This window comes from Schistocerca piceifrons, chromosome 2 (genome assembly GCF_021461385.2).
Source record: "Schistocerca piceifrons isolate TAMUIC-IGC-003096 chromosome 2, iqSchPice1.1, whole genome shotgun sequence".
NCBI lineage: Eukaryota > Metazoa > Arthropoda > Insecta > Orthoptera > Acrididae > Schistocerca > Schistocerca piceifrons.
In genome coordinates, this window is record NC_060139.1 from 1,076,624,504 (window position 1) to 1,076,638,308 (window position 13,805).

Consider the following 13,805-nt stretch of genomic DNA (forward strand, 5'->3'; position numbering starts at 1 on the left):
ACCCTGGCGTTTGCCACGCTGGCCCTGGGATCGCATCAAACTTAATTTTCCAGGTGCGGTTTTGGTGTCCATGTGGTTACTTATCTTTGGTGCCTATTCCAACTACCCACATGTTGTCTGCATGGCACTCAACAACACAGAGGACACAGTCACAGCCCTGGCTCAGTTTCTCACCACTGAGGGCCTGCCTCACACATTGATACTGTAGGCCTGACAGAAGTCTTGGTAGGAGAACGCCATGAATTGGAAGCCATTATCAGAGACCAAACATATTCATAGCCCACATTTCCTCCAATGGCGCAGTGGAGAGGCTTGTCCACACATTTAAACAAGAGATGACAAAGGCAGTTGAAACAATGCCAACCACATCAGCCCTCACCCTGTTCTTGAGCACATATCGCACCAACCACTTGACATAGAGCAAGGTTCATTGCTGTCACCCAATGGAGAAGCTCTGCCGGACTATTTGCTGATACCTTCACCCTCCCACCCCTGCTACTGGCCCTCCCAGCATTATGCCTCTTGTGCAGCCGTGTGGGCTCACGTGTACGGGAACAAGGTGGGTTGGATGCCCGCCTCAGTCATCGTAGCCCATGGGCAGCATGTGACATCAGTGAAGTTATTAAAAGTGTTGGAGTGCCACCATCATAACCAGCTCTGCCCTTGTTGTGTCTAGACAAGACAGCCTAGACACAATGAGAGGAAGCCGAAAGGCACCCGCTTAACCTCACGCAGGCTGGCATGAGATCTGAAACAGGATACGTAATGAATGCTATAAAGACAAGTACGTAGCTTCTGGAATACTTAACTTTAATCCACATTTGTAGAACATCGCTCTTGATGATACATTAATAGAATCTCAATAACAATTGAATACGGTGCCTTGCTAGGTCGTAGCAAATGTAGCTGAAGGCTATGCTAACTATCGTCTCGGCAAATGAGAGCGTAATTCTCAGTGAACCATGGCTAGCAACGTCGGCTGTACAACTGGGCTGAGTGCTAGGATCTGTCTCTAGACCTGCCGTGTGGCGGCGCTTGGTCTGCAATTACTGACAGTGGCGACATGCGGGTCCGACGTATACTAGTGGACCGCAGCCGATTTAAAAGCTACCACCTAGCAAGTGTGGTGTCTGGCAGTGACACCACGGCCCTCGTACCCCTGTGGGACTCCCACTGCTGTATCTTCCTGCACTCCCTACTTCGGGTACAGACACTGTCTTCGAGTTGCCACCGGTTGCTGCCTCCCCGCGAGCCTGCTGCCAGCTCTTCCCACCCCCTGGTGGACTGGAGGCTCCCTCCGATGCCGTGGCCTCTGTGTTGGCCATCGTGGACACCTTGGACGTCCCTTCCTCCCCGACAGTGACAGTTTACAAGTCTGGGTTTTCTCCCATCTGCCGACCACTGTGGCAAGTCCAGGGCATTTTCGCCTCTATGCACAAGTTTCAGGGGGGAGGGATCAGGTACCGAGTGCCGCGTGTTTCAAATCCGCACCAGACTGCATGGAACTCAATGACCACTGGAGGTCTCTGTGCTGCCATGGCTTACGCCATGACTACTGCACACTCCTGGCCCTGAGTCTAATGTGAGGGCTCCACTGTAGAGCACATTGTCCCAGTGACCAATAGTGGCATACCCTGTCATATATTTAGGTGGCAGCCTCTCACTCAGTGAGGCAGTCTGGTATTCACATTGAATCGGTTGATATCTCGCTTACAGACATCGTGTTTACATTGCATGTGCTTGCTTCCCATTTATGAGTGGATGTTGTATTGATTTCATGAGGTTCTCTCTTGTGACTCCATTGCTTAATACTTTGTTGTTGTACTTGGAGTCTTGCTCGGTTGTCTGTCGTCGTGCCGTGCTTCTCCTTCCATTCCCGTTCATCCATCTTGTTTGTTTGCGGGCCTCTCCCATTTGGTCCCGCTGCATTTTCATTAGCAGCAAACCCATGACAGTTCCTGTCGTGGTTACTACACAATCCAATGTGGTAATCTTTGCGCCGCCTTGCTTGGTGTGTGGTGTGACAGGTTACAGTGTAAGAAAGGGCATTATGCGCTACCAAGCCAGGAGTGAGAAATGTTTCAATGGTGATTGGTGAACCAACTCTACCTGCTGCAGAATTATGGAAATAATATGAAATAGCGAGTCATTTAGCAGTTGCCAGAACACTTTCTAAGATTAGGGAGCACCTCGCCTGACCTGGACTGTATCAGGTAATTCAGAGTGAGAGAATGTCAGAGCAGCAAGGTAGCCAAGTCTAACCCTAATTCTCAGAATGGGAGGTTGCATTCTGGGAAGGAAAATAACCCAGTGGGCTACCTGTCCATTGATTACATTTGTCTGTTATCTAGGACACAGGTTGGTGACCTTTATATCCGGGTTGTCATGGATTCTCTCTCCAGTAGTGTGTGGCTTGTAGTAAGTACTGGCATCACAGTCAGTCTAAAGATTCGGCATTTACCTCAAATATTTTCCATTATTGACCTTCCGAGATCATTTTTTAGTGATAATGCCCAGTGTTTGTTTTGCTCTGCGAATGACACTAATCATTAAACCACAATACCCTAGTATCTGCAACCCTCCTTTGCAGAGTCTTAATCTGAGTTTGAAATTGATTCTTATTGCATTTCATCAGCATTCTCACTGAAGACAGGACACCTTGCTTAAATGGTTAAACCTGACTTAACTCTGTTCACTGCGAGGCAAGTAAGGCCACTACAGCCTCTTCCATGTCGAGCTATCCCATGAATTACCAGCATGTAGGAACATAGAACTCTCACTCCAGAGAGGTGCACCATTATAATGAAGGGGGTCACTCCTCTGAGGTTAAGCCAGGGGAAAAGGGGTTCATCCATAATTTTGGAGTTTGGGGGGCAGGGGGACGGGCAGGGCAAAAAGGTAATCTTCAAATAAGCTATCCCCCCCCAGTTTGAGGGGCCCTGTCAAGTTTTTAAGGTTCTTAATCCAGTCAGTCTCTTGGTCCAGAATATGCAGACTGGAAAAATCTCAAGTCCACATATCTCCGGTCAAGAAGTCGACTAGTTTCCTTCTTGCTGTGAGAGAAAAGGGAGAAGGTACCTGCTTTTCTGTGGAGGAGGATAGACTGTGTGGCACACCGATGATAGCACAAATGTGTGAATTGATGTATCTTCTATAATGCCTTAGGGCTGGTGGCGGCAGTGTCTGCTGGCCATTTTCATACAGCTGGGAGGTATGGTTCCGAGCTGTGGACAGTTACGGATGGACACCAGTTAACAGCAGAGGTCTCCTCCCTACTATGACATCTGGGCTGGTTTCAGCACAAGTTGGCATCGTGTAACAATGAGAGCCACAATTGTGTCCTTGCAGGGCTGTATCGCTGCAGCTAAGCTGTGGATGTGCAGTTGGGAGTGCTCGAGTCTTCCCTGGGAAGCATCTAGTGCATTCTGCTGGACGATACTTTCCTACCTCAGATGTTGCTAATGGCCGGTTCTTTCATGAAGTGACAGTTATCATGTGTGACACATTTCTGATACATTGTCTCACATTTTAAGCCTTTTGTGCTTAGAATCTCTAATGTGACCATCTCCCACACCTGGCTGCCTAGTTCAAATTATAAAAACCATTCTATTCAATTTCTTATTGCATTTTTTTTGGGTGAGAATAGAAAAATTTGCTCAAACTAAAATAGGGTCAAAAGCTTAATAACTGAGTTCTACACAACTTGAGATCAATTTTTCCCCTGAGAGTAACTGGCACACTGTATTTCAAATAATTGTGCCTAATCAATGACCATTATTGTGCATGACTGTAGGTGTCTGTTTCACATCATGTAATAAGTAGGCCTAATTGCCCCTAGGCTGAATCAAAATGGGGAGAAATTGAGCTTCCACATTTTCAAAACGGGCATCTACAAAACTCTGTGTCCATGAGCTATAGAATGAAAGTGATCTCATGAATGCTTGGGTTTACAAATCGTGAATCCTAAATGTGACGGGTGATCAATTTCCAACTACACCACCATCCTTATAAAGACCCCGTATCAGATCATGAGGGTGAAAGATTCATACCACAACACCCAATAGATTTGAACAGTAATTACATCCGTCCAAGCTTGATACAGCAACTAAAATGGGACACTCCAACACAGAAAATTGGAATTCACTTAATCAGAAGCTGCAAGACGTGCTGGCAGAACAACTGAAGTTAACAACAAACCCAGAATGAGTTCTCAAATCAATTACTGATAAATCTGATGGACTGTTCACTACATTGCCACAACCCCATGAGCTACTAAGGATGATACATGAGAAATGTACATTTATTATCTATTGATAATGGAAATGATGAATTTCTTTACTACTCATATATTCATCCAGTATTTGAGACTGAGAACGCCTAGTGACTCTCTCACTTATGTACATGAAGTTTGTTTGGAAATTTTGTGAAATATTGGAATTACTGTTTTAAGTATTGCATTTCAAATGTAACTAATTTACGAGTAATCAGATGAGTGAAGCTGTTTTATATATGAGAGCTCGAGTCTCTAAGCATCAGGGGGTTTACTGGTACATTTAATACATGAGAATGTTCAGGTACAGCATTTCCTCAAATAAATTAGAGGTAAGTGGAACCACCAATTCAGTAACATGACTGTTCACAACAATAAAAAGGTTCATAGCAAATTAATATTATGCCTGCATTTTTATCACATAAATATTTTGAATACAATCAAATTTTTAGACATTACATAACATCAGTGTATATCAACATGCAGTAATATAAACACACAGGGCAGAGAGCAGAAAATAAAATTTGTGTATGACTAAGGATTTTATTCCTGAAGTCTTACTTAATGTGTTTTGGAGCTACAACTCAATTTTCAAGGACTGTTTGGATATAATAGGCTGAAAAACTGAAGCAAATGAAATGCCCAACGACACAGATTTCATGACAAAATATACCCTCAAGTGGGGTAATTAGAGTAGACATCTCTCTCCTCTTTCTGGTATTTTAACTTATTACCCGCATCTGATGACACAATTTTCACTTCTACATTGGTGAGAAACATTTGCACTTACAATCTGAAATTATTTGACATGTTAATGACAGTACTATGTGACTCAAATGTTGCATATTTAACCATGTTACAGTCATGTGATGAAGTAATGGATTAACTTTAACTTTCATTTCCATTACTAACAAAATACAGGAAAAAATATATTATGAGGAGGCCTGAGAGTTAATTTCAGGTTTATACACATATTCAACATGATATTTTACTTGCTTATTAAAATAACAGTTATTTAAGTATAGAAGCAGTAGACGACTGTATGAAGTATGTAAGAGAGGGGAGTTGAAGTGGGGAATGTTGTCAACTTCAGAACCTCTGGTCCTTAAACTGTCACTTTCCTTAAAGAGCCATCTTGATCGTGTCTTGCTGAAAGGCCTGTAAATTGTCGGGAAGTGATTTCCACTTTTGAGGTGCCGGCCTACAGCTTGCATCTTTCTCTACATATCTTGTAAGCTAGGTGCTTTCAAGTCAGGCAGAAGTAATAGCCCAATGCCACTAAAGACTTCATTCAGCTGCCAGCATGATCATCTTTGTCAAGTGAAAGATTGCAGGTGAAGTTCTGGCTGGACCTCTTCTCATATTATTGCTGCCAATCAGCAGAATGATCTTCTACAGTGAAAAGAGATCACAACTCCTCCAGTTGTAGTCAGCAAAATACAAATGATGAGAATCAGTGAAGACATCCATGAGGTGTGAGACAGAGAGAACTTGGAACATGGTACCATCTGGGAGGCTGTGTACTGCTGATATACTGCTTTTGGAAGAAGTACACCAGTATCTGATACTTTCAGAAATGTTCCACCACAACATTCTATCCTCATTTTCACTTTGTCTACTCTTCGCACCTGGCAACCACAAAATTACTTTGCTTGTGAGGAGTCTACAGCCTGATGCACAGTATAACTGGAATTTTGAAACAGCAGTCTTCTCTTGTCTCACTTTCATTTATTCACTAGTCTTTGAGGTCACTTCAGCACTGTTCATCTGTCCAGGATTGTCCCTGTAGTAATTGCAGCAACTTAGAAATATTGGAGAATATTAGAATCATGCAATTTCATTGGTGATGACACCGCCAACAGCAGCAACAGTTAAGATTTGACATGGTTTACATCCTTCTGGAAAGGATCCTTTATGATGTGTAATGCTTCTTTTTCCACCCCCTTTACTGATGCAGAGAAGCATCACCAACTATGGCTCAAATTTTGTTCCCAAACTGGGGGTATTGTGAGTGTATGGTCATACTGACACTGCTGTCTACACATCAAGTATGGCTTGTTCCGACCTCACCATCTCTTGCTTGGCCTTCACATCCGAGAATTATTTTCAGGCCTGTGACAATGAAGATTTTTACATGCATCATTTACCAACTTGACCACATAACACCCAGCTTGGAGGACCAGGCTTTCTCTGATTGGTTTGCCCCCTAGGAACGCTGGCTTCCCCTTCACCAGACCTGAGGCAGCACCCTCCCCCTTCCATGGGAGGTGAGATTGAAGAATGAGAATGAAAGACGCCCTCTGGCCTCGCAACCTAATACCATTGGGGGTGAATAAAACAATAAAAGAAAACAGATGATCGACAAGTAAGTGGAAGCAAGGTCAGACTTTGTTTCATTTGTGCAAATAGTCTGCTAGTAATGGTTAACGTTGCTGTACTAAGAATTGTCAAACTTTTTACAGCAATAATTCTAGTATAATTGTGCTTCTATATTATTGTTTACAAAGGAATGATGATGTCAAATAGATCAGCAGCATTATTAAATAAGTAACTTTTACAATGCACAGTATGCAGATACTTCTTTTAAGTTACCTTCTATTACACATTGAAAGTTTTTTTATCATTACACAACCAAAGCTACATGTAGCTAAAAATAAAAACATCTTGAGTTAAAATTTTCTTAATCTCAGTTATAGTTGAAATAACTATGCTAGTTGTTTGATCTCGTCATAAGAAGTCATGTATTCATTACAATTCAACTGTAAAGCATTTTTTATGTCTACCATTTACCAATCATACTGCAGACAATTTTTGTAACAGGCATTATTACAATGCCTGTAAGAATTAACACTAATTTCAAAATCTCAGCAATATTTCAGATTATATTACTGTTTCCTTTCAGAGAGAGGGATTTCAATTGACTGATATTTTTGTGGCGGTGTTCGTAGCGACAAACACTTGGCTTTAGAAATGGCTTACGAAGTCACCGCCACACTTTTAATAGCGGGCCGACCGGTCCGCTGGAACAGTGAACAGAAAGATGAAAACCCAAACACTCTGATTAAATAAAAGTCAGTACTCATCTTTATTACGAAGATACAGAAACACGGTAGTGAACTCCGTGTCTACAGAAATCTGTCTAGTTCGAGTCGGAGCGGCTAGGTCAGCGTCGGCTGACGACAAACAACAACTCTGCCGCGATGAACACACAACTGACTAGCAAGTACACAATTCGGTGGCAAGTATACAACTGAGCAGGAATACAGAACTGTCCTAGCGCTCGCGACTCCAGCGCTTAAGAAGCCAGAAGCCAGCGGTGGCGCGCGCAGACTTGCGGCGATTTGCTGTCTCGCTGGCGCTGCTTATGCGGACGGCGTTCGGACTTTGATGCTGCCAACCTGCGTCTCCTGACGCTGCGTCGACGGCTGCTGAGTGGGCGCCGGACAAGGCGCTGCGGTGTCAGACTCCTTGGGGGTGCCCAAGGAAAGCGGCTGCAGGACAGGCTGCACAGCCACCGCTTGGGAAGGCGGCCCGGCTGAGCGGTCGACGTCCATCAGCTCCGAAGGCGGTGGCGACTGAAGAGGGACCGCAGGCGCCGGAGCGACCACCTGGGGCGCTCCCGGATGAAGCTGCGCGGGAGGCATCAACGGGACGGGCTGTCGGCGTGGTAGCGGCGACGGCTGCTGCTGCTGCTGCCCTGGGGGCGGCAGCGAAGTCGGAAGGCGCGGCTGGAACCCGCCGCGGACCAAATCTGTGGACAAAGAACGAGCGGCAGAATCCAGGCGGCCAGCGCGGCACAACTGGTTCTGATGCCTCCTGTGCACCCCCATAGCACCTTGAACAGTATAAAAACCGCGACCCTGGACACTTATCACGGTACCACGTTCCCAACGACGGCGACCGTGATAAACTCTGAAAAAAACGGCGTCGTTGCGCTGAAAACGCGTGCGATGCTCAGAAGCGGCGGGACGATCCGGGGGGTGCAACAACCGTAGTAGGGTGCGATGACGACGGCCGTGGAGAAGCTCCGCAGGCGAAGGGTCGTCGCGTGGCGTGGTCCGGTACGACGACAGGAACGTGATGAGGGCCTGCTGACGAGAGTGCGTAGCATGAAGGCGGTCCATATGATCCTTGAATGTGCGTACAAAACGTTCCGCTGCACCATTCGATTGAGGGTGGAATGGTGGAGTAAGAACATGGCGAATGCCATTGGCAGAACAAAAACTTTCAAATTCAGCAGAGGTAAACTGTGGACCATTGTCAGACACTAAAACTTCTGGAAGACCCTCAATACAAAAAATTGAAGACAACGCCTGTATAGTTTGTGCAGACGTTGTAGACTGCATGGGCACAACAAACGGAAAATTACTAAATGCATCTATCACTATGAGCCAACGAGAATTCCAATATGGACCAGCGAAATCAATATGTACTCGCTGCCAGGGAGCGGCAGGGTGTGCCCACTCAAAATAGCGTTGAGGCGGAGCAGCTTGGTGTTCGGCACACGTCGAACAATCTGTAGACATCTGCGTAATCTGCTTATCAATGCCGATCCATGTACAATGACGGCGGGCAAGCTGCTTGGTGCGGACCACTCCCCAATGACCTTGATGCAACAAGTCGAGGACCTTGGATTGGAGCACTTGGGGAACCACTACACGAAGCTGGTCATTCTCGGTGCGTAACAGCAAAACTCCATGTGAAACAGACAACAGATGACGTTGCGGATAATACCAACGAACCACAGGATCCGATATGTCCTTCGCCTTGGACGGCCAACCACGTTGAACAAAACGTAATAGTAAACTCAGATGAGGATCCGTAGCTGTCTCACGTGCCACTTGACGATAATCAATCGGAAAATCCTGGAGGGATTGATGCTCATCGGCGTCAATCTGATGGCAAGAGTCGTCAGAGGAATCAAAGACATCATCCGCAGCAATCGGCAATCTAGAAAGCGCGTCAGCGTTTGCATGCTGAGCTGTAGGGCGATACAGTATCTCATACCGGTATTGTGATAACAAAAGAGCCCAACGTTGTAGTCTCTGAGCTGTCCGCTGAGGAACTGGTTTAGACGGATGAAACAGTGACATCAGGGGCTTGTGATCTGTTACTAAATAGAATGGTCTACCATAGATGTAGTGATGGAATTTTGTGACACCGAACACAATAGCCAACGCTTCCTTGTCCAATTGGCTATAATGACACTGAGCTTTGTTGAGCAATTTAGATGCGAACGCAATAGGAGGTTCGGTGTTACCGACTCGGTGAGACAACACAGCACCGAGGCCGAAAGAAGAGGCATCACAAGCTAACACCAGAGGCTTGTTAGGGTCGTAATGGACCAGACAACGATCATTCAATAAAGCCTCTTTAAGCTGCTGAAAGGCTGATTGGCAATCAGCTGACCACACAAACGGAACATTCTTACGGCGGAGACGATGCAACGGTGCAGCAATTTGTGATGCATTAGGTGTAAACCTAATATAATATGCCAATTTGCCAATAGAGGACTATGCCTACGGAAGTGAAGGTACATCTAAGTGTCCTACAGATGACACCTGGGTGCTGGTAAGGAAGCAATGGAACTGACTACCAGAGAATATTTTCATATCTCCTGACTATATAAGACTTTGTGCACATTGAGTCCTTATGTAATCAGTGATTGTAGATTAATTAAGTAAGAATAAGGACACTGAAATCGGAAGAGAAATGACTCAGCACCACATTATAAGCTCTTTTTCAGGGCCAAACATCTAGAAAAGTGGGAACAAATATTAAAATATGCCAGCTGATCATTGAGGGCATTACCAGAACCAATGCCAAAGATTATAAGAGATACTGTTGAAGCTCGTCGTCTACATTTTTGTCCTAAATACTGGGATATGATACCATTGGTGCAACATATCACCATGCCAATGAAGTAGTCACACACGTCCAGACTAATACTGTGAATGCTTACTTGCTATTTAGTTCCACAGACAACAGTATTCATTAATTCTGAATAAAAACTGGGGAACTGACCACACGTAGTATCTACAAACCACAATGTTGCTCCTGGCCAACATATGTTTTTGTAACATACTGACATCCTCCACCAGATGCGATGGCCATATACACTGATGGAAAAAGAAACTCAACTCCAAAAAGAAAATTAATTTAGAGGAATGAAATTTTTAGAATATATTTGTCTAGGTGACTTATATAATTGATTAACATTGCAACAACACAGGTTAATGTAAGCACAAGATAAGCCACTGCAAATGTGAAACGCTGTTACGTTAATAACTGGTGTAACCACCAGAATGTTGAATCCAGGCATGCAAATTTGTATGCACTGTGTTTTACAGGTGGCAGATGTCAGTCTGTGGAATGGAGTTCCATGCCTGTTGCTCTTGGTTGGTCAATAATGAGAATGTTAATGCTGGTTGTGGATGACCCTTAAGCTATCGCCCAATGATGTCCTACATTTGCTTGGTAGGAGACAGAGCTGGTGACCATCCAGGTCAAGCCAACACATGGACATACTGTATAGCATGTTGGGTTACAACAGTGGTATGTGCACGAGTGTTGTCCTGTTCAAATACAGCCCCTAGAATGCTATTCATGAATGGCAGCACAACATGTAGACTCACCGGACTGACATACAAATCTGACGTCAAGGTGTGTGGGGCAATCATGAGAGTGCTCCTGCTGTCTTACGAAGTCTCATTCCAGACAAAAACTCCAGGTGTTGGGCCAGTGTGTCTAGGACAAAGGTTGATCACAGGCCCAAAAAACATTCTTTACTAACACCACATCCAATCTCAAAAGTAAGTAACACTCACGAACACAACAGTGTCTGCTTGAAGCAATCCTGATTTGCATCCTCATACTGGCATTACTAGTGCATCTCTTATGTGAGTAGAGCAAAATCTGAACAGGCATCTTTCAAATATTGAAGCATGACTAACAGTTTCGTTTATGTCTAACAACTTTTCTTTGTTGCTGCTATTTTTTCACTCAGCATAGAATGGATGCCTTAGTAAACTAGGCAGTTGGAAAGAACATCTATTTTACTTTCAGTGCTAAAGATGCCAGTTCCACCAGTTCAGCGGCTTGGAAACATGAGAACCAGCCAGACTCACGTTTTGTCACTGGTGATTGAAGCCAACGTTTGGTCGCCATGACTAAAAATATTGTCAAATTTCCCTGCTAGTCAACACTACCTGCTTTAGAACCAATCAGCATAAGTATTCCATTGATTGGGTTGCTGCCTAAGAGACATACATACCAGTTTAGTCAATAATATATTATCCTTCACTATTTGAAACAGTCTGCCAACCCTGGGGTAACTTTTTGATTCCGCAGCTGTAGAAATAACAGGTGGTTTTGTAGTGAATAAGTCCCTGAGCCATGTTTGGAGCACATTTTCAGCAGGAAGGGAAATTCCAAGAAAGTGGTTTGATATGGCGGAAAAGGTGAAATTCTGAGGATTTTGTTTTGCTTTGTCACTCAAAAACAACCAGGGCACATGTGCTCATGTCAGAACTGTAGAACATGACGACAAAGAGAGGAGTTAAAAATGATTACACATTAATCCCAATTGACAAAATAGAAGATAGTTAAAAGAAAAAAAAGGGGTCATGGAGAAAGTTCTGTGCTGGCCAGTGTGGCCGAGCGGTTCTAGGTGCTTCAGTATGGAACCACTTGACTGCTATGGTCGCAGGTTCGAGCCCTGCCTCGGGCACAGATGTGTGTGGTGTCCATAGGTTAGTTAGGTTTAAGTAGTTCTAAGTTCTAGGGGGCTGATGACCTCAGGTATTAAGCTGCACAGTGCTCAGAGCCATTTTTGAAAGTTCTGTAAAATACTCCATAGAGGAACAAAGCTCATGAACTAAACATTAAATAGCCTTCACCATATTGCTACGATGGATAGAAAGTAAAGTGCGGTCGACACCAGTCACTAAAATGGCTGACAGCTAACACGAATTAACAAATGATGATGGCTAAAAAGACAGTACATGATATGCAACCTAGCTGATCTTGCAGCGAGACGGCCGAGAGGAGGTCATCCAACCCACTGAGAGGTGCTTAATAACCTGCAGCTTGTTCCCATGAAGGGAGAACCAGTGGTGACACCATCTGCTGACAGACAGCAACGCAGATCATCGGAGGGAATGTAAGAACCAGTGAGTTGAGGTATGACAACTGCAGCATTGACAGCATCATCAGTGGCCTAGTTTCCTGTCACACTGAGGTGACTGGGAACCCACATAAACATCATCCATCAAGAATGAGCATGTGACAGCTTTGATGGACCGGTTGCACTAATGGATGGACATTGTGCCCTTTAAAGCCTCTGTGTTCTGTACAGAGTCTGAGCAGATGACGCAATTGAAAAGCCTGTGTCACCAGATGTGCTGTGTGGCCTGATACAGGGCGAACAGCTTTGTTATAAATACTGAGCACTGTACCAGAAGATGATATCGAAAAACGTCAGGACCAATGATGAAGGCACACCTGACACAGTATCTTTGTCAGTACAAGTGTCATCAGTGTACACAATCGTGAAGTTCTGTGCGAAGGTTGTGAAATTGAAGGAGATAGAACTAGGCTGGAGTAGTATCCTTAGGAATTGAATAAAGGCAAAGTTGAACACGGGCCGCCACATGAAGTTGATGAAGATGATGATAACATTGATGTTGTTTGGTTTGTGGGGCACTCAACTGTGTTGTCATCAGCACCTGTACACATTCCCCAATCTGTACACACTCCAATCTAACCACTTACATGAATGATGATGGAATGATGAGGACAACACAAACACCCAGATCCTGGGAAGAGAAAATCTCCAACACCATGATTCAGAGGTAGCAACACTAACCACTACACTATGAGCTGCAGACTCCGCTGCACGAAGCCAAGCTGGTGAAGGGTTTACATTCTGTGGAAAAGTTGCAGGTAGCATGAAGTTAAGCTGCCAGAGCAAGAGCTGAAAGTGAACTCCAGTAGGTAACAGAGAAGAGGGATGCAACTCATACTGACGATCAAGAGTCTTCGAAGAAAGAGGCATGTGATGGATGGCCACGTATTGCAAACAAACAGCATCTATATCTGCTGAGGAGAAAGTCACAGTCCTAGGACAGTGGTGGTTTGGCAGCTTCTGTGTGCAGACTCTCAGCAGGGCTAATGTAGAAGGCACCATTGGTCAAATGGATGCTATGTCGGTTGATAGTACTGAGACGGCATGAGAGGGAAGGTCGTGCAGATACATAAACGAAACAAAGAGATTCCAGTTTCTAACAGACAATGGACCAGTACAATCGGAGGAGTACATTTCAATCTGTTCTCCAGGTAGTACCACTGAGGACACACAAGACATTCAGGGACCAGGTAAGACACGTGGGAGGATGCAGAAAGTTTCCTATGGAGCATGAGCCCCAGGAATTTTGTAGCTTCAATGAACAGAAGAGCAACATGCTGAAGATGTAAAGATGGTGGAAGAAACAAATTGTACTGCCAGAAATTCATACAAATGGTTTTGCCAGTGGAA